We start from the raw sequence: 26,151 nt of genomic DNA on the forward strand, positions 1-26,151 counted from the left end.
TCTCCTGGCGTGATTTCCTAGGCACAGAGGCTGTGGCAGAGCAAACCTATTAATCCCACCCTAATGATTAAAGCGGCTGAGGGCCCGCAACGTCTGATGGGTTAATACCAGCAGCCGAGTCCTTGGGTTTAATCCAACTCAGTCATCACTGTGAATGAGACAGTGTGATGAGCTTCAGTGAGGCTGGGACTGCTGTCATTGTCCAGTGTAGACTCCAAATGCTAAGAAAAGATAAAAGCCAGTCTCAAACTGCTAGACAGCTCCTATGGATGTCAATAACCTAAAGATATGAAATGCAGATTGGGGTAACTTTGTTAAGTAATTGTCAATGGGCAGAGAAACCTCACAAAGAACACCCTGCACTATTTTCCTTACCTTCCTGCCAAAAACAGGAAAAAAAAAAAAAAAAGAATCCATTAGTCTGTTTTTAAAGACTGTTTTTCCTTGCTTTGTCTGAAAATGTGTAAAAAAATGAGGCTAAATTAGAAAACCTTTTACCAGATCGCTTCATTTGTAGAAAATAAACGCACACAACTCATTCAAAGTGGGAGGTTTGCAAATTTACTCATTAGGCACAAGAACCGGTAAAGTGGTATCTCCTCTCCTGTGGAATCTTGATCAGACAATCGGGGAAGGTCGTTCTCTGCTGCCTCTCCATCTTCAAGAGCGCTGGGATCTAACTTGCTTTTAAAATAGTGAGGCTGTCGGAGGACTCAGATTGAGCATCTGTACATCAGGAGACTCCATAAATTAACTTCTAGTACCTACGGCATTCTGAAAGAATGACGCTTTCATTGGAATTCATGGTTCGTCTGTTTCAGGCACGTTATGTAACCATGCCTCTTACACAAGGAGAATTTTCTACCTCCAGTGTTTGCGCAAGGAATTTTTCTTGCCAAAGCAAGACATTATATTATCATTCTCTCTCTGTCTTTCTCCCACTGAAGGTGACCATCTGAAAATATGTAACGTGAATGCCTTTGCAACTCGGTGTCAGGGGACAGAATTCACAGCCTCCTGCAGCCTGTTCAATCAGACCTTTCTTGTCTGACTGTGAAGTTTAAGGGAATTTGAGTTGGTTGGCGGAATATCTGGATTTATATATTACTGCATTATTTTCTTAAGGGGCATTGATTTCCAATAGAAAGAGTCCCACCATACTTCATCCACTTTCCAATGAGCCTCAATTCTTGATTGCAGTGCAAGCAAAAACACCCATTTGCTGCTAATGCACGTAGGTCTCTGCTGAAGATGAAAACAAGAGCATCAAGTTGTTTCAGAAAGAATATAAATTTAAAATCCCATATTGTTACTTTTTTTTTAATGTTTTTTTATTACATTATCTTAGTCACCATACAGTACATCCCTGGTTTCTGATGCAAGGTTCGATGATTCATTAGTTGCATATAACACCCAGTGCACCATGCAATACGTGCCCTCCTTACTACCCACCACCAGTCTATCCCATTCCCCCACTCCCCTCCCCTCTGAAGCCCTCAGTTTGTTTCTCAGAGTCCATAGTCTCTGTATTGTTACTTTTATCTTAACTAACATATACCTAATATAATGTGCAGTCAATCTCTATTTTTAACTGAGAGCATTCATTGATACCTTCTCTTTGCTGAAGAAGTGGGCTAGGCATTGAGGACATCGAGCATCGTCATGGTCAGTCTGAAAGCTCACGGTCTCATATTCAGAATCCAAATAAAGAGATTTTTCTTGATCATATTAACAGAACGGGGAAAATAATAAGAAGTCTACTCTTCAGGGCAGATTTAAAAATAATTTTCAGGGTGCCTGGATGGCTCAGTCATTAAGTGTCTGCCTTCGGCTCAGGTCATGATCCCAGCGTTCGGGGATCGAGCCCCGCATCGGGCTCCTTGCTCAGGGGGAAGCCTGCTTCTCCCTCTCCTGCTCTCCCTGCTTGTGTTCCTTCTCTCGCTGCCTCTCTCTCTGTCAAATAAGTAAATAAAGTCTTTAAAAAAAATAAAAATAATTTTCAGTTATACTTTTGGGAGTTACATTTATATTAGTGATGCTGATTGAACTCCTCAGTGTATCCATGACTAAGTATTTAAAGATGCTTGTGTTGTATAATAACCAGTTTAAGAGGACAACCCAAGACTTCTCGAAATAAGCCGGAGTGTAGATCAATAATTTTAAACATGACTACTTGCCATACAAGTTCTTAGAGGTGGAAAGATACATGAAATGTCCTCATTATTGAGGAACTTAAAATCTAGCAGACAATGGAGAATCATTGAAACCAAAGTTTAAATATGTTTTATAGATTGTATTTATACACACAGCTTAATAAATTATACTGATATATTTTTTCAAAGGTTCTTAAGTAAAAAAAAAAAAAGTTAAAAAGTTAACTGAAATTTGTAGCAGTGAGAAGTCCTTTTGAGCCAACTAGTTCTGAGTCATGCCAAAAAGTGAATTCTGTGGTTGCATCATGTTGAGGGCCACATAGGGTGGAGAATGAAGTCAAGATAAAATAGCTGGAGATCTGTGTGCTAGGATTTTAGAACTAACCTTCCTTTGTGGTTATTTTTTCCTTCTCCCCGTCTTTCCTCTGCTTTCTACCTGCCCTTCGCCCCAGACGTGGGTGCACCATGTAATTGTGCTTTTTTCTTTTAAACTTTAGCCATTATAGAAAGAGGTTATTCAAACAAATAAGTCTTGTTGTAGAAAGCAATCTTGTTTCTTAAAAAGGTATTCCATGAAGTTGAATTTTGTCATTGTTTAGTCTTATCCATTAAGAACAGTTCATGATATAACCTGATTTTTTAATGAAAGAAACCAAAATGTCTCCTTAAATTTTCCTTTCGTATTTTCAATCTGAAATGACCAGGGGTTAATATTGCAGGCAGCAGCTTAATGACAATGGAATTTCAGTTATGAAAAACATATTTGATAAAGGCTGTAATTATAAATGGGTTCTCGTTAGCAAACTTGCATCATCTTGATGGAATTTAAAAATGATCTTCTGCAGGTTTATTGACCTGACATCCAAGTCTTATTTGTGGATTTTCTCCTCAGAGTTCATTTGCTCACTTAGCAAAAATCAGTTTTGGGGGCTCGCCGGGGACTGAAAATAGTGACTCTGGAAACAGAGAGAAAGAAAAATTAAAGAAGCATTGCTCATTGCTCAAACCTCTAGTCTGGGTGATAAATTCATGTGGAGGTTAAAAGAGGTGATGCGCTGCTGTCAGAGGCACTGGGACAGCTCGTGGTTTCCCTTCTGTGGAAGGCAAAGTCAGAATGGGGCCCGACTGTGGGTGACAGGAGATGGTCGAGGGGGACGTGAAGGGGAGGAAGTGGGAAGGACCCAGAAACCTAGGCTAACGTTTCAGAATTCTGCTTCAGGGCAATCAAAGCCGACGTCCACGTCGGGAATAAAGTATTAATAATGCCAGCCGCCACATACTGTGCAAATCTGGTGAAAGAGGTATCCGGGAAGGCTTCCTGGAACTGGTGGCATGTAAGCTGTGAGGCGAAGGACAGCCAGACTGGAATACTGGGGTATGCTTCTGTGGGGTATTCAAATTACGGATTGCGGAATCCATGCAAAGCTACCTTCTGTGACTACCATTGACCAATGTGGCAAGAATGTTCTTTTATTTAGGAGACATTTTAGTACAGTGGAGCCTATCAGGGCTCCGATTATATGGATTCATACTCACTTCCCACTGTGGGACTCAGTCTTACGTTTAGCGTCATCGCTGAATATCACAGAATGAAGAAAAATGGTTGGCGACGATCCTAAAGACGATGGGCCAAAGGGGGTCAGTACAAACAACAAAATCATGAAGGGTTGTTGGGTTCACCATAACCACCACATGAGGAAAAGTACCCTAAACACACACGCACACACACACACACACACACACACACACACACACACACACACAGAGTCACTGATTGTTAATTTAAGAAAAGGAAAAGAAGGAAAAAAAAATCCTCCCAAATCAGCCAGACACGTCACAGCTTTGCAGATTTTCTCTTTTTAGACCAAAGTAATCCCATCTCTAAAAGGACATTCTCTGTCTGAGTCACCCTGATAAAACACACTGAATAGAGACAGGAAGATGACACCGGCACGGTTTCTACCCCCCGGGACGTCCAGAATGGCAAAGAAAAAAAAAATCATGTTTTTCAATGTCTAATGCCGTTTTTGAATTAAAATAAACCTGGAATGCTCAGCAAACTATCTTGTACACTAAAAACATGTTTTCTCATAATGCAGTGGCTTTTAGCCACTTTTTCACTTATTAAATTTGAAATGTTTTTTAAGCAGAGTTTTGGTTTGGACTAGTGTCTGTGTGAGAAGTGGCATCACCTGCTGATGAACATATACTTACTGATCACGCTTTTTATGAGCAAAGCCGTGTGCTGGATGTTAGGAGGATTGCAGCAGTTTCTTTTGCTTTTCAAGTACCATCCTAGCCTTGCGGGGCTCCAGGATCTGTGCGCTGGAAAAGGGATGTTAGTACCCCAATGACGCTGAAGGAAGGAGCTGTAGCCTCTGCTACTAGAATAGGTCAGAAGTATTGGTTCTGGCCCCTGGGATTTTCTAGGGCTTCTAGGAGGAGGCACATTTACTTGTTGAGGGTATTATGCCCAAGGGGTTCTTTACAGTCTCGCATTAGCCTTGTTGGGTTTGACTCTATGGGGAGTTGGAACCAAGGCTCCAGAAATCTGGATTCCAGAGCTCCTGTGCTTCTCATTTCTTGGGTAGATGGGAGTGGCTGCCTTTTTTTTTTTCACCAGTACATATTCCCAATATCTGGATTTTGACGCAATTACTTGTCAGCCAGACCTGTACTTTGCAACTGAGGAAAGGCACACAGACCTATCAAATTTAAGGTGCTCATTTTAGATTCGTAGTGAATTTCTCTCGTCTCTCCCTTTCTCTTTTCCTTCATCTCAACCTCCATCTGTTCCCTTTTCTTTCTCACTTGCCCACCCACATTTTCCTAATGCTTTGGGGAGTACCGATCGATATGCTTTAAACTCTCACATTGGCCAAATATATGTTTTAAAAGTAATTATTTGTGGATCAGCTTTGCTTCACATACATATTACAGATTGCATTGTAGTGAGATCTCTTCACTGTGCTTCTTAAACTTAGCACTGAGTCCTTTCGGGAAGACAATGTGGAACAGTGATTACAAATGTAGACTTGAGATCCCAAGCTTGTGATCAGTTGTACCACTTATGAACCTGGTCTTTTGATCTTAGAAGAGCTACCTAGCAGCTCTGAGCCTTCATTTCCTGATTTCCATTTCATAAAATGAAGATGTTATGAAGATGAAATTAGATCATCCATTGAAAATGTTTCGTGTAGCATCTGATACATACTCAGTATTCAGTACAGTTGGCTACTCTTCATCACATCATAACCACTGTGGAGGTGCCAAGGGCAAGGCTGCCTCTTTCTGTAACATCAACAGTGCTTGAGGATTTAAGGGACAGAAGTGATTTCACTCATAAGTCATGCAAGGAATTTTTTTTTACGTTAAAACAAACACAGCCCTATTACAGCACAGAAGACACAAGTCCCATGGATTGTTCAAGATAAAATAAGACCACTGAATTTTGCACTGCTAGTGAGCGAGAAGCCCCTGAAGGAGTAAGTTTACCTTCTTCTATCACTTGGGGTTTCCCAGGGGAGATTTGGGGAGGTGCTGCTATTGGCTAAAACAGTAGCAAAAAAAGAACCCTGGTCCTTTCAACCAAGAGGTCATTCTCTTAAATTGTTCATTTGTTGACGTGTTTTACTTAGGAATGCAGAAAGTTTCAGATTATTATTTATTTATTTATTTAAAATGGTGGAAGTGTATTAATGATGTTTTATCAAATTCTCACGGTGATTCTGCAAGTTAGTTTTGCTCTATTTATTTTATAGGTGAGGAAAATGAACCTCGAAGTTTAAATAACTTGTGTAAGGTTTTGATCAGTGAGTGACAGATCTGGGCTTTGAACTCAGGTCTTGTGGCTCTTTCCATTCTGCTTTACTGCATCCCACTGGATTTGACTGAAGTGGTTTTGATTGTATGGTGAGTGTTTAGTGTGCCAACTTAACTAAGCTCATATTACATTTTCAACAATTCCTTTCCCTGAACAGCTCTGAGTTAGTATTGGCCCACTGGAGATATTTGTTTTGGGGGGAGATTTAGATGGTATAAATGAAGAAGTGGCCATATTCCTGTTCCCTGGGGAGGTCGGTGCTAAGCATGAGGCTCCTTAGCATATGACCCATGTTGCCATTCACCTGCTGGCTCATCTGCTTGACATGGGACAACAGCTGGCCCTCAGTATCTCCTGCTGGATCTTCTGCTTCTGTTTCTCCAGCTCCTGAGCCAGGTGCATGACCAGCAGCACCAGCTTCTCCAGCAGGCGCAACCAAATACGTAATTTCTAAGGCCCGGTGTAAAATGAAAACATGGGGCCACTAGTTCAAATATCATTAAGAATTTCAAGATGGTACCAGCACGGCATGAAAGCAAACATGAGATCTTTCTTAGCAGGAGACTCTGAGTGACTACATAGGCCACATACACATGAAGCTAGTCCTATCTTCAGGACACCCCCTTCCTCAAGGTTTGAGGCTCAGAACTGGTGAACAACCAATGTGAGTTCTGGGTCAGTCTTATGTGTTCTAGTTTGACCTTGCTTTTCCCAATTCATGTCCATCTCTCCTGGCTGATTGCCTGTCCTGCAGATTTCAGATGTACAAATAACAACCTCATATAAAGGAGATAACCAGGTCCCACAATTGCCTAAGGTCAAATTTCTTGGGGATAATTGAGAAAATAATTTGCGATACATTTTCTGGGTTCTGTGATTCAGATGAGGAACCCTGGGTGAGAAAGTCTGGAAAGAAGTAGCCATTAAATAAATGATCACACATGGGGCATCTGGGTGGCACAGTTGGCTAAATGTCGGACTCTTGGTTGCAGCTCATGTCCTGATCTCAGGGTCATGAGATTGAGCCCCTTGGTGGGCTCCATGCCCGGCAAGGAGTCTGCTTGAGTTTCTCTCTCCCTCTCCCTCCCACTCCGTAACCCCCCTGCACTTCTGCGTGCTCTCTCTCTCTCTCTCTGGAATAAATAAATAAATCTTAAGAAAAAAACACAAAAAGAGATGATCATACGGTTATCACTGATTATCACTGTAGTTGCTATTGTGGTGGTTGCTGTGAAAGAAGGATCCAGAACACTCAGATTTCCTTCCTGCTTGCTAGGAATGTTGTTTTTGGATCAGACTTGGAAGAGGTCTTTAGACATATCTCATGGGCAGAAGCCACAAGAAAAGATACCTCCACAGACTTACCTAGCAGACTAGAGGATTATTTAGAATCAACAAATCATTGATTGAGTTTTGAACAAATTCTGAAATTAATATTTAAAAGAATCATAGCAGCATTGTCCACAATAGCTAAATCATGGAAGGAGCCGAGATGCCCTTCAACAGATGACTGGATTAAGAAGATGTGGTCCATATCTACAATGGAATATTACTCAGCCATCAAAAAGAATGATTTCATAACATTTGCAGCAACATGGACAGGACTGGAGGAGATAATGCTAAGTGAAATAAGTTAAGCAGAGAAAAATAATTATCATATGGTTTCACTCATTTCTGGAACATAAGAAGTAGGAAGATCTGTAGGAGAAGAAGGGGAAGAAGAAAGGGGGGATAAACAGAAGGGGGAATGAACCACGAGAGACTATGGACTCTGGGAAACAAACTGAGGGCTTCAGAGGGGAGGGGGGTGGGGGAATGAGATAGGCCGGTGATGGGTATTAAGGAGGGCATGTACTGCATGGAGCACTGGGTGTTACACACAAGTAATGAATCATGGAACTTTACATCAAAATCTAGGGATGTACTGTATGGTGACTAACATAATATAATAAAAAATTATTATAAAAAAATAAAAGAATCATGATTTCTTCTCTGTGACCTTCCTGATTGTCCAGAAGTCCCTAACTTTCCTCAAATAATTCTGGGTATGAGCAGGTCTGTATACCATAAAGCCCTTCATTCTTATAGTATTATTTTACTCCTCTGGTACTAGAATATTCTGATAGTATTCTTTCAAGGACACCAGTAGAGACTCTCTACTTTCTCCTACGTCTTCCTTAAGCTTCACTTTTTTTTTTTTTGAATAGTGGAAATATTTTTTGAATTTTGTGGGAAGATCCAAGACTTACAATGAGAAAACGGCTGAAGACGAAGAGGTGTATGCTGTCAGGTCCTCCTTCAAGGACAAGAGGAGGAGAGAAGGGGTAAAACAGTATGTCGTGGATAGATTTAAAAGCCACCAATAGAATAGGGGTAGGGCTCTAGGACAGGGGTCAGCACCCTTTTATTTTTTATTTATTAATCTTTTTTGCAAAGGGTCAGAGAATAAATATTTTCTGCTTTGTGGGCCATATAATCTCTCTTGCAACTATTGATCTGGCGCTGTAACATGTAAAACAGCCACAGAGGATCCCTAAATGACTGTGTCCCAGTAAAACATTGTTATGGACACTGAACCTTGACTTTCATATCATTTTCATGTGCCACAAAACATTCTTCTCCTATCAATTTTTTTCAATCATTTAAAAATGTAAAAACCACTTTTAGCTCTCAGACTGAACCAAAGCAGGCAACGGATTGGAGTTTGCTAACTCCCTTTCTAGGGGCGAACATCCCTGACTGTAAGTTGGCCTAAAATTGGCTTGGCCACTAGGCCATAATATTTATAGTGGGTAACAAGACACTCACACCGTGGAGGAATTGATCCAATGCAGAATCCTGGGCCTTAGAAATCAGTCTATTTCACCAGTACTCCAGATCAGTTGTGAGTACGGTAAAGTTTTAAAACTATGTAGTAAAATTAGGTCGTCCTTTCTCTGATTCCTCCTCTTTTGTTTGCGAGAAAAGTTGAATAGCAGATGTTGTCTTGATTGTAAAGGATGGGTCAAAACTGAATGCATAAACACATTTGGACATATAGCTACACATTCATGTTTGCATAATATCCATCGAGATGCACAAATGCACGGGCATATTGGTGTGTATATAGATACGGTTACACCATTGCATGCCCATGAGTCAGTACAGGTGCAAAATCTTCCTTGGCAGATCTTTACAAGAGTGATGAAGACCCAAACGATCATTTGAGATAATAACTGCTTCCATACCACGCGCATGTTTTGACATAGAATGAAGTAGAAATCATCATATGACACTATCACCTCTGCTGATGCTGGAGGCAGGGGAAGCAAACGTTTATGTCTTCCAGGCTTTACACCCTCATTCATATGTGTTGATGAAGGCCTTTATCACATCAAAGAAGTACCATCTTTCAGAATTGGTTGCTTTGAATAAGAGTTTCAAACTATAGATACAAAGTAAAATTCCTTAAAATATCGAAATGAACAAACAAGTTCAAATATTACTCATAAAAAATATTGCTCACTAATGGGCTTTAGAGGGATGTGATTAATTTGAAATGATTTTCAGATAAAGGACAAAGTCACTTAACCTCCTCTTAGTGCCATTCTTTTACTTAAGAATCCTTTTTTATTCCTTTAATTTGTAGAGTTTAGCTTTAAACTTGACTTTTCCTTTCCCATTTAGAGAGAGGGTCCCAAACACAAGAATAATTCCTGCTGGTAATGTTGCTCATTAGGAACATTTCCAGCAAGAGAAGTGAGTGGTGCAGCAAATATGTCCTCATTTCCAGCATGGCGAATAATCTGTCAAGACAACACCCTAGCCAATTGTTTAACAGTGTATCAGGTTTAGGTGACAGAACTTGGGTATGCCACGACAAAAGGGCTTAGGAAGAGCTATCCATCTTCCTTTCCTTTAGAACAGCAGAGTCTTCAATAAAGACATCTGTTAAGTCTGTATTTCGTAAGGCATAGAGACCCAGTCTTCCTACCTTTCAATTAGTAATGGAAGAACTTCAAAAAGGTAAGGTTTCATTTTCATTTTTGCTATTGCTGGCAGGTTTCGGATACTTGGAGAGTTTAATGGATTCCATGCCCTCCTCTTCTCTGTTTCTTTTTATTCATACCCTCAGGATGACTCCTATTAGTTAGAAGTTCATTGGTTTCCTTTTCTTATTTGCATGCATTTGATTATTTTTAAGATATCGGCCAGGAGAGAAAGAAAAGAAAATCTGTTTGCAGAGAACATGTTTGTTCTTTTAGGAAATTATGGCCACCTTTTAGGACTGTCGAATGAATTCATTTGAGCTACATCTTCACCCATCACCACTTGCAAATAATTTCTTCCCAAGCTCAGTTTTCCTACAGATTTCGTCGAAATAAAAATGTACCCAAGATTAAAGAGGGTCTTTCTGCATTAATCCTATTTTTATTTTAAGGTTTGAATTTTGGATCCTCTTCTTTTTCAGAGCTTTTAAGCTATTTTGTCTCAAGCTAGAGGTCAAGATTTCCAAATTATTCTTTCTCATATAAACATATCTGGAGACCTGAACTGGGGTGTTGGATATAAATAATCTTGTCAATAGTGTCTTGGAATACCCCCCCAATATGTATTTACCCTCTTATTTCTACTTTATGCAAAAGGAGACAAAGCTTCATTTTCACTTTAACCTCAACTTGACCCTAATGATCCGCTTATACTAGACCAATCAACTATCCTTCCATCCATCCATCCATCCATCCACCCATCCAATATGTATTATTTGGTACTTCTCTGTGTTTAACACTTTGCTAGATGTTGAAGAAATAATGGTGGGAAAAAAACCTCAGACATATCTCTGGTCTAGAGGAGAGTAAGATACTAATTTTTGAAAATCACAAAATAATTGTATACTTTCCATGGAGGACATGTACATGATGCATGAAAACTTTTTTTAAAAAAATTTATTTATTTATTTGACAGAGATAGAGAGAGAAAGGGGAGGGGCAGAGGGAGAGGGAGAGAGAGAATCTCCAGCAAACTGTGCTGAGCTCAGAGCTCTGAGTGCAAAGCCCATCTCGGGGCTTTATCTCAAGACCCTGAGATCATGACCTGAGCTAAAATCAAGAGCCCAATGCTTAACCGACTGAGCCACTCAGGCACCCCTAATGCATAAAAACTTAACAGAGCACGTTTACCTATTTAGGACAGGCAAGGACCCTGCCCTAAGGAAATGGTGACAGAGCTGAGGCAGGAGAAGAAGAGGGGGAAGAGAAGAAGTGTTAAGATGGAAGAATGGGAATTAGGCAACAAACTAACCTTTCGTCCAAAAAACAAAACGAAACAAAAAACACAACCTCACATTTAAACAAAACCACTATAATTTTATATAACGTATAACTAAGACTTTTATCATGTTCTAGTCATACAGCATTTCAAATTTCTGCACTGTCTATGGTGTATAAGCAGCTGATGGGAAAAGCTGTGTCATCCTGAGTAAATGCCCCATCTTCTTCAATTGGTAATCAATAAATATTTATAGGTGATGATAATTATGTCATAATTTGGTTAGGATCCCAATCACTGGTAGAATTGAATAAAGGGAAAGTGTCGGGAGATACACAGTTCATTAGTCAGTTCATTCGCAATTTGGAAATCCCAAAAGCTCTAACAATTAAAACCATTTTTTGTAACTTGGTCACTGAACCTTATTTGGTAAAACTTGACCTGCGCTGATGTGAGGATGCATGTGGTCTTTGTTTATCTCAGGTAGAGTGGACATTCATATGTTTTCCTGCAAAGATCTTAATGTGTTTGCTTGTGAGGTGCTTGTGAGGGTGTTACATAATATAGGGAGCTTGTACTCCCTTATCCTTCGGAAATCCGCAAAATCCTGCATTCCCAAAAAATATGGTTCCAAGAATTTCAGATATTTCTGCTGGCTTTTCAGAGTTGTTGTTTCTTTTTATTAAAAAAAAAATTGACGTGTGACTTGTGTATGCATGTCCACGCACACGTGCTTTGAATAGAGGTGGTGGAAAGGTGGGTCTTGAGTAAGGCCTATGAAGATTTTGAGTACAAACTAGAAGTCAATATGGAGTGAAACTTCTCTGGATTGATTACCTTGGAAAAATCACGCCTCTTTGTAAAACATTCGCCAAGTAGACTTCTATTTGTACCCTTACCCTCTCAGTCTTTTACATGTGGATTGTCTAGGAAAGATGTTTGACCAATTTTATTCTTCAACAGTTAGGTGAAACTATTCCTACCCCAAATCTCACCTTATGTCTCACCAACTCCTATTGCTCTGGTCTTGGAAGAGTCCGTAAGTGACACATCTAAGATGTTGAGTAGGATTCGTACCACATACATGAGTTTATGAATTGAAACCATAGAAAGAGTTTATGTTAGAGCTTGGCTTAAAATCCAAGGCCGGCCATTTCTACCTCAATGTTCTCCCCATATTATCAGCATAATGTGTCCTCAAAAGATTAATTTTTTAAATTTTAAGAAAAAGAAAGCCTTCGCCTCTTTGTGCATTTTTAATTCTAGAAAGGCATTAGGTACAGAAATGTGGGTTTTCCTCTTTTATAAGTTTTCCCTTCCATTTTATCTCATTTTCCAATCTCCACCTTAGTTCCTTTGTAAAATTAATCTAGCTGGTGTCTCTTCTAGCAGGCCCACGGCCCACCGGGGATGTGACCACTCATTGCTTCTGACCCTGCACCATTTAGCGGTTTGCACTGCCGACTCTCTGTGCTGAGCCAGAAAGCCTGGACCAGATTGGGAAGGAACACATGTGAGCAGTTGTCCTTTGTTCTTCTCTTGGCTCCTTGCTCTGGCCATGTGTTCTAGGCAGGACTTCCAATTAGGACGCCTGAAAGAAACGAGCAGATTGGAGATGCCATGTCCTCCTCCACCGCCAGCAGGACTGGGGGTGGCATAATATGCTGCCCAAAAGCTCATCAGGAAAGATTTGCCTCCAAGGAAAGAAAATGTGGCATTTCAGGCCACAGGTAACGTATGGGAGACATGGGAAGGGTGGCAGACCCGGGGGCCGGGTTGCACCTGGGTCGATCAATGTATCCATATTCTTATCATAAAATTACTATGTCCTGAAACTCAGTGTAATCTTTGCTTTTAATTGTTGCATATGTTTAAGTGCTGTGTCTCTAACTAAACTGGAAGGATATTAAGCCTTATTTTACCTTTGGTATACTCACTGCAGATACTGTATATTTTATGCATGTATTTGTAGGCGAGAATATAAGTATCATGAATTCAGAGATCTGGGATTTTGTACACTGCTATATTCCAGGGTCAGGATGGAACCTAGCATATGGTAAGTACCAGGTGATATTTAAAATACGTAACAGTTCAGCATGGACAGCAACCAATCAGAAGACTTTAACCAGCATGTTGATCTGAATATCAGTCTTGGTAAGCACTCAGTGAATGTTGGTTGATGTTATATCAACATACCGTTCTGTTGTTTCTTTGGACTTCAAAAACTACGACAAATCACGTTCCTTGCACTGGTATGAACATGGTGTGTATGCAGCTCCACAACCGAGTTATTTGGCCACTATCTCTAGTCTGAAAACGTTTCATTCACTTTGATCTGCAAGGGAGTAAAGTGATAAAATATTATTGGATTGAAATTATACTGCAATTCAATAATATGTTACCCAAACTTTTCATATGTATTTAAGAGTATTTGGTCAAGTAATTACTCCTCTAAAATTTTATTCTAAAAAGTTTTAAATAATCTTATAAATGCACAAGATTATATATATATATATGTACATATATATATATACACATATATATGTGTATATATATATACATATGTATATATATATATGTTCACATCTGCCTTCACACTTAAAAGGGATAGTCTTCCTTGGGGCGCCTGGGTGGCTCAGTCGTTGGGCGTCTGCCTTCGGCTCAGGGTGTGATCCCAGCGTTATGGGATCGAGCCCCACATCAGGCTTCTCCGCTGGAAGCCTGCTTCTTCCTCTCCCACTCCCCCTGCTTGTGTTCCCTCTCTCGCTGGCTGTCTCTCTCTGTCAAATAATAAATAAATAAAATCTTAAAAAAAAAAAAAGGGATAGTCTCCCAATGACAGTAACAATAAATAACAATTTACTGTCATGTGCTTATTAACACACACACACACACACACACACACACACACAGTGATACTTAGCACAACATTGTTAATGATGGTAAAATTTGGAAGCTGCTTAAATATTCAACAACAGGAAACTGGTAAAGTACATTATATTGCATCCATACTAGGTTACCCTGTGCAGCCTTGATAGCTGTTCATATGGTGCCTGATACATGGGACCTTGTACATTACAACACAGGGAGGTGATGCAAACCGATACTTATTTACCAAATTATTGTAACAAAGGTGAATATCTAGCTACCAAAAGAATACACTCTGCTTAGGATTTAAGAGGAAAAAGAACAACAAAAATCCCGTAAAGCAGTATTTATAATATCTTTCCAATTTTTGTTTAAAAATGCATTATTATATGGAATATTAAACTAGATTAGATGCCACTAAATGTAGAGTATATAGATACCTCTACAGATACTATTACATGGATATAATTGGATATCTTTATAGATGTGAATATATTGATATAGAGGTAAGACATAGATATCTGTATAGATACAGAGGTAAGAAAAAGCTGAGGAATATACTCCTATAAGTTAATGGTGCTAATTTATTGGGAATTCAAGTAATTATATTTCTTACTCTGTTTTGGTCTTTGTTAATGTGCATTTTCTAACTTTTCCACAATTCCCATGCATTTCTTGTGAAGTTGAAAACAGATAATAACAAATGGATAAAAAATTAGCCTCCCTGGAGTGTTGGTAAGAGCTGCAGACCCTCCCTAAGGGAAACCCAGGGGCTTGGACCCAGAGAGACCTCAGTTCGATTTCCGGGTCCTTTCTGTGTGATGATGGATAAACCACTTAACGTCAATGTGTTCTTATTTTCGTCCATCAAGTAGGGTTGGTAATATCTGACTTGTAGAACTGTTTTTAGAATTAGAGATAATGTGTGTAAAGGTCCTAACATGCTGCCCGCACATGACGGTAAATTGTTATTTATTGTTACTTACAAGGGAAACTACCCCTTTTAAGCGTGAAAGTGGACGTGAACTTTTTGACTTTCTTTTTAAGATTCATCTCCAAGTACTCTGATTGGAAACGTGTCTATGAGGAAACTGGGCATTGTCATGGGTGCTAGTCACACAATAACACCTTGAGAAAGGAGCTCTGTGTGACCAAAAGGGAGCCCAGTCCTGAAACAGTTAAAGAGGTAGTTTAGGATTTTGAATTTCCATCCTTGGGTTAAGGATATAGTACGTATCTGCTCTAGTGGACTACGGTGTATTTGGAGAGGAATACACCCTTTTCACACACACACACACACACACACACACACACACACATTTTTTTAAGGCTTACTTATTTATTTTAGAGAGAGAGAGAGGGCATGCACACGTGCCTAAGTGGGGGAGGGGCAGAGGAAGAGGGAGAGAGAGAATCTCAAGCAGACTCCCCACCAAATGTGGAGCCCCATACGGGGCTCAATTCCACCACCCTGGGTATCATGACCTGAGCCAAAACCAAGAGTGGGACACTTGGCCAACTGAGCCACCCAGCCGCCCACATGTACACAGATATTATAGATCAATGGATTTGTAAATAAAGAGGTAGTTTGTACTGGACTCTTTCTTTAAAAACTGTAATGATGAGTAAATGCACAGACACAAACATAGACTTACAAACATACATACATGCGCACACATGCACACTACACCCGCACGGCTACCCAACTGCTTCTACCATAGTCCATCATCTACCTTCACCACTAGGACGGCTGAATAAGAAAGAACATTTTTGCCCTCATCTTCTCTTCTTTCCATCCTTTGCCACATTTCCTTGCCTCCTGGGAATCAAGGTAATATTTCAAGAGTATTTTCTAAGGACTAAATGCATCATCCAGGGAGAAGAGCAGACCTCCTCCAGGCGTCACCCTGTGGATATGAACTTGAAATGATTCTAATACAGGTGCTCTGGGGGGTGTTGGGGGAAAGGAGAAGGCGCTTAGCTAACCTCGCTTTCTTACCTGTTCCCATGTGGCTAGTTATACGCCAGTCGGACTGGCCTGTTTATAGTCTACTGCTATTGAACAGAGCTGGTGTCAGTGCGGAGTCCTGGGTGGTTACCTTTTTTAAGGCACAGCTGGTTAAACCAACCAACTTAATTAAAATATGAAAGAGTGAACATTTCTCTAGATTTAAGAAAAGGGCTATGATACAGGCAAGAATATTATGTAGATTGCAGAGTGGGAGCTATGCACAATTATGCATCTTTTCAATGCTGTGTCTGAAAAGATGTGTTAGTACCAAAGGGGGAGGAGCCCTGCCAGTTTTCTAGGCACGGCGAATTTAATCCTGTGCTGGAACTTAATATTCCCCCAAACACCTGCATTAAATCTACTTCTTATGGCACTGTTACTTAAAGGTAAGTATCATTTGAGGAAATGGCTCTATCAGTGTTCAGCTATTCTCATAAAAAGGTCTTCCTCTTCTGTACTTGCAGTTTTGGCTCCTGAAAAAATAATGATACTTCAGGACCAGCAAGGATGGAATTCTTGTAGCCACTTAAAATATTTGGTGGGGTGGGGGGGCTTCAGGAGGCTTTTATGATTTTTTTTTTAATTTTTTTAAAGATTTTATTTATTTATTTTGACAGAGAGAGACAGCCAGCGAGAGAGGGAACACAAGCAGGGGGAGTGGAAGAGGAAGAAGCAGGCTCCCAGTGGAGAAGCCTGATGTGGGGCTCGATCCCAGAATGCCGGGATCGCACCCTGAGCCGAAGGCAGACGCTTAACGACTGCACCACCCAGGCACCCCTTATGATTGATTTCAACTTCAGATGTTTCTTTATACACATGGGCTAGTTTGTGAAAATATGGTTGAATCCCAGAAAACAAAATCAAATACCTTTTTCCTACCAAACTTTAGCATATTCACGGCCTAGGGTGCAACAATATTGGTAAGTAGTTAAAGCTTTTATTTTGAGATTAAATCTACCTAAACTCTTCCTTTAGCCCTGGTATCCCTGCTTCCACCACATGTTTCCAATATGTGCTCCATTTCCAGTTGGTCTAGTTCTTAGGTAATTAAAATAATTCCCTATGACAAGCTATTCATTATTCTTAGGGAAATTTCCTTAGGAGGAACATGGAATAGAGATTCAAAAAGCTTGAGTTCAAGTTTCAACTCTGCCACTTGCCAGCTATGGGGCCACTGGTAGATAAACTAATTTCCAGGTCTAAATTTCTCATTTTTTTCCCAAAAAGGGTGGAAATTTGTGATTTTAATTGAGGTACAGCTGACATGCAACATTATATTAGTTTCAAGTGTAAATGGAATGATTTGATATTTGTATATGTGGTGAAATGATCACCACAATAATTGCAGTTAACACCTGTCACCATGCATAGTTATCTGAACAGAGGTGTATTATAATGCCTTTATCAGAGGACTGGTGTGAAGAATGATTTAGATGACATATCAAAACCTAAACAATTATGTAATGTAAGGCCTGATTTGGTAAAGATTGGTCAGTTGCATAGATTATATAGTTAATTTGATCAATTATGTAGCTAATTGAATCAACGTAGATAATGAGTCATATAATCTAATCCTCAAAGAATGACCCACAGTTGGGTAATTTTAAGAGCCTTTCCGGATGAAATATATTTACTTTTCTAGATCTCAGTTTCTCCATTTGAGAAAATTAATCATTGTGTTTGAGGATTTAAGGACTTTTCCAGCAATGAGTTCTATGATGACAGAGATTATTTTTTAAAAAGTTATTGTTTAAATCATTTTAAAGTAAGAGATTTTCACAGCTTTGAATCCTATCATTTGATCCTTTTTGCAAGAAAAGGAAAATCTGCCACTGAGTTCTGTTGTGTCGGCATCACAGTATCCAAAGATATTCAATAACAGATAAATAGAAAATGAAAACAAAAAGGTCAGAATGTCGTTTGGAAAGCTGGCAAACTGCATGGTGCCAACCTTTTTTTCAATTACAGGCCAATCTGGAGGTTCACATGTGTTGGTTTCATTTAACTCGTTGGGAGGTGGGTACCAACCACTGTTTTCTATTCTCCTCTGTGTCATCCAGGGTTTCATGTGTAATACTCAAGTGGTAAGCCGGCTTCACCAACTGATGCTGGGCTGCACCTGGACTTCCCGTCCCAAAGGTCTGTGTGTTTCAACATGGCCCCACGGGGCGACTGTGGAATTTTCACATGACTATTGCATGGTGAAGCTGGAAGGCAGAGCAGGGAGATTTGAAGACTGATGGGGATTCACACAAATTGTCCTCAAGGAACACTGGTAAAATGGCATGATTAGGATGGATGATGAAAGTGTTCTATAGAGTAAAAAGCTGGATAATGCAGCTAGGATTTATTGAGCACTTACTAAACAACAGGCACGACCCTCTATTTCACATGCATCATTTGGTTTGAACCTATCAACCTCTGTTTAAGGAAGGCACTATTAGCCCCATCCTCCCCAAAGATGCAGGAACTGAGGCACTGAGAGGTTAAATAACCTGCCCAAGCCACACAGATCCAGGCAGCTTCCTGCAGAGTGAACACGAGGCAGAAGAGCAGCTGACAGCAGACCTGAGCCAGAGTTTCTGTGTCCGGTGTTACAGGGTGCTGAGTTACATGCAGTATTTTCACCACTATCCGAACATCTGTGTGAACTGTAACACCTTGAAGATTGTTAAATTCCCACACCAAGAACCTTACTCCCCTACAGCAGGTGTTCAGTGTCCCAGATTTTAACTCTCACCCATAAGCTATTTTTTTCTCTTCCAGTGGAAAGAAACAAGAATGACCATTTCAAGTTAATTTCATCCTGAAAGGACATGATAAAGGATGATTGATTCTTTTAGTTTCATGCTCTTTGGTACCATTTCAAAATTTAATACATACTGAACAAAAATTGATTATAACAGACTGCGATAGTTCAAGCAAAATTTTTTTCCCCTGTGGTATGTGTGTGGGCGGGGGGGGGGGTAGAGCAGAGGGAGAGAGAGAGAGTATGTGTATGTGTGTGTGTGTAAGCATGTGTCTGTGGACTGTGAGGTTATTTAAGGGAAGAGTCCTCCTGGAAAAAAAAAAAAAAAAAAGCAAAGACCAAATAGAATAAATACATTTCCAAGAATGGCTCAGAAGTTTTGCGGCTATATTCAGATTGCTATTTATTGCAGAAAAGTGGGGCAGTCTCACATTATGCTCAGCACTCCCATGCAGGGTAGATATGACTGACATCGAGACTTTCTCTTAGCAGTTATTTCATGTCCTGTAAACTGGTGTCGATAGAGCTCGTAGCAGGTATGCTTGAATGGGATTTAATTTTTTGAGGAGCCACAGCTGAGGGGTCACCTAAGTGGAAAGCTAAGCAAGTTCAATACAGGACGTATCTTAACTCTCTCAAGTGTTGTTTCAAGCTTGATCTAAAATGAAAGCTTTAGGAGAAGTTACCTCAAGTATTTGCATACTGGTGTATTTTCACCTGGGTAGGAATGAGAATCTTAGTTTGGAACAGAAAAAAACCTTAACTGGAGCTGGTTAGCACTGGGGCTGCTGGAGGGGGGCCCGTGGGGGTACAAGCATGCCTTGCTCCACACCCCCACCCCCAGCCCAGCTCCTGCCCCTCCCCCCTCTCCTCTCCCCTGGCTCCCCCCCCCCCCCCAGCCTCTCCGCCCCTCCACCCTCCTCAACTCCCCACCCCTCCTACCCTCCGCTCAGAGGGAATACGTCTCATTTTAACCGCACAACGTGACCGCCAGCATGGGCAGGGAAGGGAACATGGGAGCTTCTAGAAGAAAGGATGGTAGCAGAATGGAAACATAATCACAGTGACATTTTAAATAACGAAACAGATTATAAAATTCTACCTACAAAAGTGTGGCCAATATGTAAAAATCGAATGTGTGCTTGCTCAAGGACTCGAAAATGTCATACAAATGAAAACACTGATTTGGTTAAATGAAAGGATTATGGACAATTTTGGATTTATCCTCTCATTTTAATATTGTTATTTAGGTAAAGTGATATTATTTTGAAACAGCCGCGGCTCCAAAGGACTCTGCGCACTTATTTAGATGAAATGCGCACTTAACATTTTCTTCTCGAGAGAAAAATCATGCAGTGGCCCTGCATCATTTGGCGGGGGAGAAAATACGGTCCAAAGCGCCCGCGCCGCTTGGTCCGGTGCATGCAAGAAGGGGCAAAGTGGGATTTGTAGTCGAGGGGCCGCTTCCCCTCCCCCAGTGGGGGCTTCCTGCCATCTCTCACCCTTGGTGATTCATCTCACCTCTCCTCTTCCACTTCCAGACGCCTGCGGCAGGAGACTGAAGACTAACTACCCAAAATGATCAGGTCCTCATGCCTGGAACTATAAATGTCACCTAAGTGGGCAAAGGGGTCTTTGTGGGTGTGATTAAATTAAGAATACTGAGATACAGAGATAATCCTCGGTGATTTTTTGTGGCCCCCAAATGCCATCACAGATGTTCTTTTAAGAAGTAGAAGGGGTTCAACCCACTCCTAGAGGATGAGGCACGTAGAGGGAGACAGTAATTGCCAGGAAGTGGCCACAAGCCAAGGGACCCCAGAGGAACCCCAGCCGTCACCGGAACCAGGCCGGGAATGAGTGATTCTCCCCCAGAGCCTGCAGGGGGAGTGTGGCTCTGTCCACACCTTGATTTTGGACTTCCGCCCTCCAGAACTGTGTTGCTTTAAGACAGGGCGTTTGTGGTACTCTGTCCCGCAACCCTAGGAAACTATTACAACTCCCAGCTTTATTTCTCTAATCTGACCTCTCTTCTGAATTGAGATTCAAATTCCTCTCTGTGATTGTCTCAATTTCCATTTCTACATCACCTCTAGCTCTCTTCTCGCACAAAATGCTTGCCCGCTCAGGTAGTCATTCAGCAATTCCTAATCACGCTGATTTTTACCTCTTTTTCCTCATTGTCATTACCCCGTAAGCTCCCGAATCATGGTGACGCTGTCTTGAGAAGAGGTTTCTTGGATCATCCCCTTCCCGGTTCCCAGCACTCCTGGTCCAGGCCAGACTCTAATCACATCACCACATCTCATCTCAGATTTCTGCCCTACTCTGTCCTTTCCATTCTCTGACTCGTTCTCTATCTTACCAACACCATCCTCTTCCTCAAATGGCAAACTTGATCTATATCCCTTGATCAAAACTACCTGTAGAATTAGTTCAATATCAGAGCATCGACAAAGCAGCAACAGAGCACAGACTCCGGAGACATGACTGTCTGGGTTGTGACCCAGGCTTTGCCACTCAGCAGCGTGAGACCTAGCGCTGGTCACTTCTCTGTGCCTCATGTGTGCCTCTGTAGGGGTTGGGGGGCGTGACAGTGCCTCCCTCATAAATGGGCTGCCAGGAATACATGAGCTGGTACTTACAGAGCACTCGGAAGAGTGTCTTGTCCACCCATGAAATAAATGGCAGCATTGTCAACAATAACAGTTATAATACTGAAAAGAAATATTAGATGTTTTTTAATATACGTAGAACAGCCTGTGAGATTCTTCACATTCTAGTTGTGTTTACTGTCCCAACCTCATCTCATGCCACCCTTTCTTTTGTATGAGCCAGAGATCTCTAGAGAACAGAACCAATACAATGTGTGTGTGTGTGTGTGTGTGTGTGTGTGTGTGTGTGTATGTGTGTGCGTGTCTCATGAGACTATGGAAGTTGACAAGTCCCAAGATGTGCATTTGGCAATTCCTGAAGACCCAATGGTGGAGTTCTAGTCTGGATGCTTTGGGACCCAGGAGGAGCAGATGTTTCAGTTTGAGTCCAAAGGCAGGGAAAAAAAAAAAACAAAAAAAAACCCAAACCCAAAACCCAAAACCCAAAAAACAAATGATGTCCTAGCTCAAAGGCAGTCAGGCAGGAGTTCTGTCTTATTCCTAAATAAGGCAGGTCAGTCTTTATGCTCTATTCAGGTCTTCAACTGATGGGATGAGGCCCACCTACATTAGGGGAGAGAATTTGCTTTACTCAGTCTACCAAATTAATTGTTAGTCTTATCCAAAAAGTCCTTCACAGAAACACCCACAATAAAGTTTGCCCAAATCTCTGGCTCCCATAGCCTGGTCAAGCTGACACATAAAATTCACCCTCACACTTTTCCTAGCCACCGTCTTGGTAGTTTCCTAACCAAGTCTGGTCCTCTTTTGTATTCTTGCCTTGGGTCATTCTGGACTTATTTTCCTTGGAATTCTTCTATGCTTCCATCTCTCTGGCCTGGACAACCCTTCCATCACAATGGAGTTCAAATGTCACCTCCTTCTCTACTTGGCAAATCAATTCTTTCCCTTCCTACAGTGAGATTGGACACTTCCTGCCTCCATGCCACCCAAGAGCACTCAATTCCTAGAACTGATCACATGGTGTTAAAGCTAGATATGTAACCATCTACTCCAAGTCAGACCTCATGGAGGACAGGAACATAGCTTCACATCTTATTTTTCTTAGGATCCTTAGTGCCTGGCCCAGTGCCTGGTACCTAATAGGTGCTTAATAAATGCTTGTTGAATTAATTCGGGTCTCTTTGGGAAAACAGAAAAGAGGAACCATTTTTAATGAGCCATGAAAGGTCAGCAAATTGGAGCTGTGGTTATCAGCAGTTTTGCCATTCCCTAAGTGAAGTCTTTCCCAGAAGGCATTCTGCCGTTCATTCCTGCAGAGGGAATTTGGGGACTGCCAGCAAGAGTGTCCTGGCTGAGCTGAATCACTGTGTTGGTGCCTAGGGAGAGAGGCAATCTTTGAAGCACCCAGGCGGTAACCTTTATTTAATTGGCAAGATGGAAATCAATGACACATATGGCATTAACAATTTTAGATTCTGGATTAGTTTGCTGTGATATCTGCTGATCAAAAAAAAAAAAAAGATTCAAATAATCTTCAAACCATTTTTTGCATCCAGAAAAGAAATCTCAGTGCATTTGTTCTATTTCTTAATAAGAATTCAGATACTTAAACTTGCATGCAGAGGGAAAAAACCCTCAGCAACTGCACAAACAGTTATCTAAAAAGATGTGTACAATGAATAAAGCCTATAGGTTGTGAAACATGACAGGTCGTCCCCTGTTTTTTTGTTTTGTTTTGTTTTTGTTTTGTTTGTTTTTTGCCTGGTCAAGTGGTATGTCTATTATTACCTTTTATTTTTACTTTAAACATTTAAAAATCTTAAAGGTAGGCAAAATATTGATCAAGAACCTGAGAAAAAAATCTCCAAACTAAAATAGAGCAATTACTTGGCTTAGTAATTAGTGACATCATTCAGAGTTCAGCACAGGAAACAGAAACCTCTTTAGACATTTTGAGCAGAACAGGATTTCATGTAGGAAATTAAGGGCTTAGAAGATTGTTGGGAAACCTGGAGGAGACGCCACTGAGACCCCAGAGGACACATCTCAGGGATCAAGACTCTCTTGCAGCTGCACCACTGACTCCTGACCACCAGAAGCTGGTGACCGAACCTTGGGATATGTCCCTTGTCACTCACATCTGCATGACCTCTCTAACCAGAAGAAACGGCAACAGTACTGAGACTTAGCTATAGAATCAACACGATACACTAACTAAAAGTTAACCGAGATGTCCTTCAGCAGGTGAATGGAGAAATAAACTGTGGTCCATCTGGACAACGGAATACTAGTCAGTGCTAAAAATAAATGAGCTATCACGCTGTGAAAAGACACGGAGGAACCCTAAATGCATCTTACTAAGTGAAAGAAGCCAGTCTGTGAAGCCTGCACACTGTGTGATTCCAACTATATGACATTCTGGAAAAGGCAGAATTACGGAGACAGTCGAAAGATCAGTGGTTGCCAGGAGGTAGAGGGGAAAGTGTGGGGTAAACAGGAGGAGCACAGAGGATTTTAGGGGTGTGAAACGACTCTGTACGATAACTTATTGGTGGATACACATCATAATACATTTATTCCAAACCCATAGAACGTACAACACCAAGAGTGAACGGTAGTGTAAAGTATGGCATCTGGCTGGTAATGATATGTCAATGCAGATTCGTCAGTCGTAACAAATGGACCATTCCTGTGAGTGATATTGATAATGGATGTGTGGGGACAGGGGAGATACAGGGAATCTCTGTATCTTCTGCTTAATTTTGCTGTGAACCTAGAACTGCTCTAAAAATAGTCTATTAAAAAAAAAAAAAAACCCAACCTGCCATCATTTGTATAGATCTAGTCCAAATCTTATTTATGAAAAATTTAAAAGCTGACATTCCGTGCTGTCCAAAGAACTTTTTAACTTGAAAAATGGCTGAGCTCACACGAAGGATTAGACTATCAAATCAGATTTTCACAACTAAGGATCTTTCCCAGAGCCAACCTATACTCATAATTTCAGAGACAAACAGCCAAAAGGCACAGGTGAGGGAGCCTGGGTGGCACAGTCAGTTAAGTATCCAACTCTTGGTTTAGGCTCAGGTCATGATCTCAGGGTCGTGAGATTGAGCCCCGTGTTGAGCTCCATGCTCAGTATGAAGTCTGTTTGGGATTCTCTCTCCCTCTGCCCTTCCCCCTGGTCCTGAAAGAAAGACAGAAAGAAAGAAATAAAAAGAAAGAAAAGGAAGATTCTTAAAAAAAAAAAAAAAAGGCACAGGTGAAGCACAGAACAGATGTGGAACCCTGAGGGTGATTCCCTGGCTCCTTTATTCCCTCACACACATACATTTTGACCCCGACTAGATGAGGTCTCTCATGGAGGTACACAGATTACTTCACACAGTGGACAGCTCTGTCGTTATGAAACATCTCAATTTTGTACCCCGGATGGTCACCTACCTGATGTAACATTTTCTTTTTTTTTTTAAGATTTTATTTATTTATTCGATAGAGATAGAGACAGCCAGCGAGAGAGGGAACACAAGCAGGGGGAGTGGGAGAGGAAGAAGCAGGCTCATAGCAGAGGAGCCTGATGTGGGGCTCAATCCCAGAACGCCGGGATCACGCCCTGAGCCGAAGGCAGACGCTTAACCGCTGTGCCACCCAGGCGCCCCTGATGTAACATTTTCTAAGGAGCAAAACCCATAAATCCATAGATCCTAGGTGTGTGTACCTTAAACAACCCCAAACCAAGGACATTATGCTAAGGAAGATTCCATATTTTTGGGCTCTGCCTTGGAAATGTCAGTAACGTATTTATCAGGAGTTCCAGTTATCAGCATGTATATATGGAAATAAAACCAGATCACCCACCTTTTCTCTATTCTTGGGATCACACCCCTCATTATGGAAGGAGAATTGGATGACAGGCCAGTTACTTTAAGTCCTTCTTCCTCAATACCAAACCTACCGAAAAGTTGAAAGAGTAAAATAAACTCACCATGATATTGTGACCACATTCAAGAAATGTAACACTAATCTAACGTAGATCTAATGTAGAGTCCATATTCAAATGATGCCAATAACGTCTCTTAGCACCGTGTGTTTTTGTTGTTGTTTCTTTCTTTCTTTTTTTTTTTTTTTAAAGATTTTATTTATTTATTTGACAGAGATAGAGACAGCCAGCGAGAGAGGGAACACAAGCAGGGGGAGTGGGAGAGGAAGAAGCAGGCTCATAGCGGAAGAGCCGGATGTGGGGCTCGATCCCATAACGCCGGGATCACGCCCTGAGCCGAAGGCAGACGCTTAACCGCTGTGCCACCCAGGCGCCCCTCTTGTTGTCTGTTTGTTTCTGGCTCAGGATCTACTCAAGGACTGCACACCCCCTTTAGCTGTCATATCTCTCCTCTACACTCCTCTAGTCTAGACTAGTTCCACCAACCCTTGCTGACTTTTTTGAAATTAATACATTTTGAGAAGCCCAGGTTTTGTAAAACATTCAGGGGTTTGTATTTGTCTGAATGTTTCCTCACACTTTGATGCAGGCTAGATAGTTTTGGAAAAATACAAACAGGTGACCTTTTGTTTTTCTAAGAGTATTACATCAGGAGACACAGAACGGCAGCTGTCCCACTCTTGGTGGTATTACATTTTCCCCCTTGGTTGAGAAGTCGACCAGATGTGTACCTAGAAGTGTG

At 41.1% G+C, this 26,151-nt stretch overlaps 1 long non-coding RNA gene across 3 annotated transcripts in view; it reads right to left on the bottom strand.

The window, feature by feature from the left end:
• Positions 1 to 545: 545 nt before the first annotated feature.
• LOC123000608 (uncharacterized) overlaps positions 546 to 26,151 on the bottom strand; it is a 40,303-nt gene continuing 14,697 nt past the window's right edge. For all 3 annotated transcript variants that reach the window (XR_008956704.1, XR_006408693.3, XR_008956703.1), the window contains 4 exons: positions 25,328 to 25,420; positions 13,420 to 13,558; positions 1,612 to 4,478; positions 546 to 1,245 (listed from right to left, as the gene is read on the bottom strand). This is a non-coding gene — a long non-coding RNA (uncharacterized LOC123000608). The remainder of the gene's footprint in view (positions 1,246 to 1,611; positions 4,479 to 13,419; positions 13,559 to 25,327; positions 25,421 to 26,151) is intronic.

This window comes from Ursus arctos, unplaced genomic scaffold (assembly GCF_023065955.2).
Source record: "Ursus arctos isolate Adak ecotype North America unplaced genomic scaffold, UrsArc2.0 scaffold_1, whole genome shotgun sequence".
Classification (NCBI taxonomy): Eukaryota; Metazoa; Chordata; class Mammalia; order Carnivora; family Ursidae; genus Ursus; species Ursus arctos.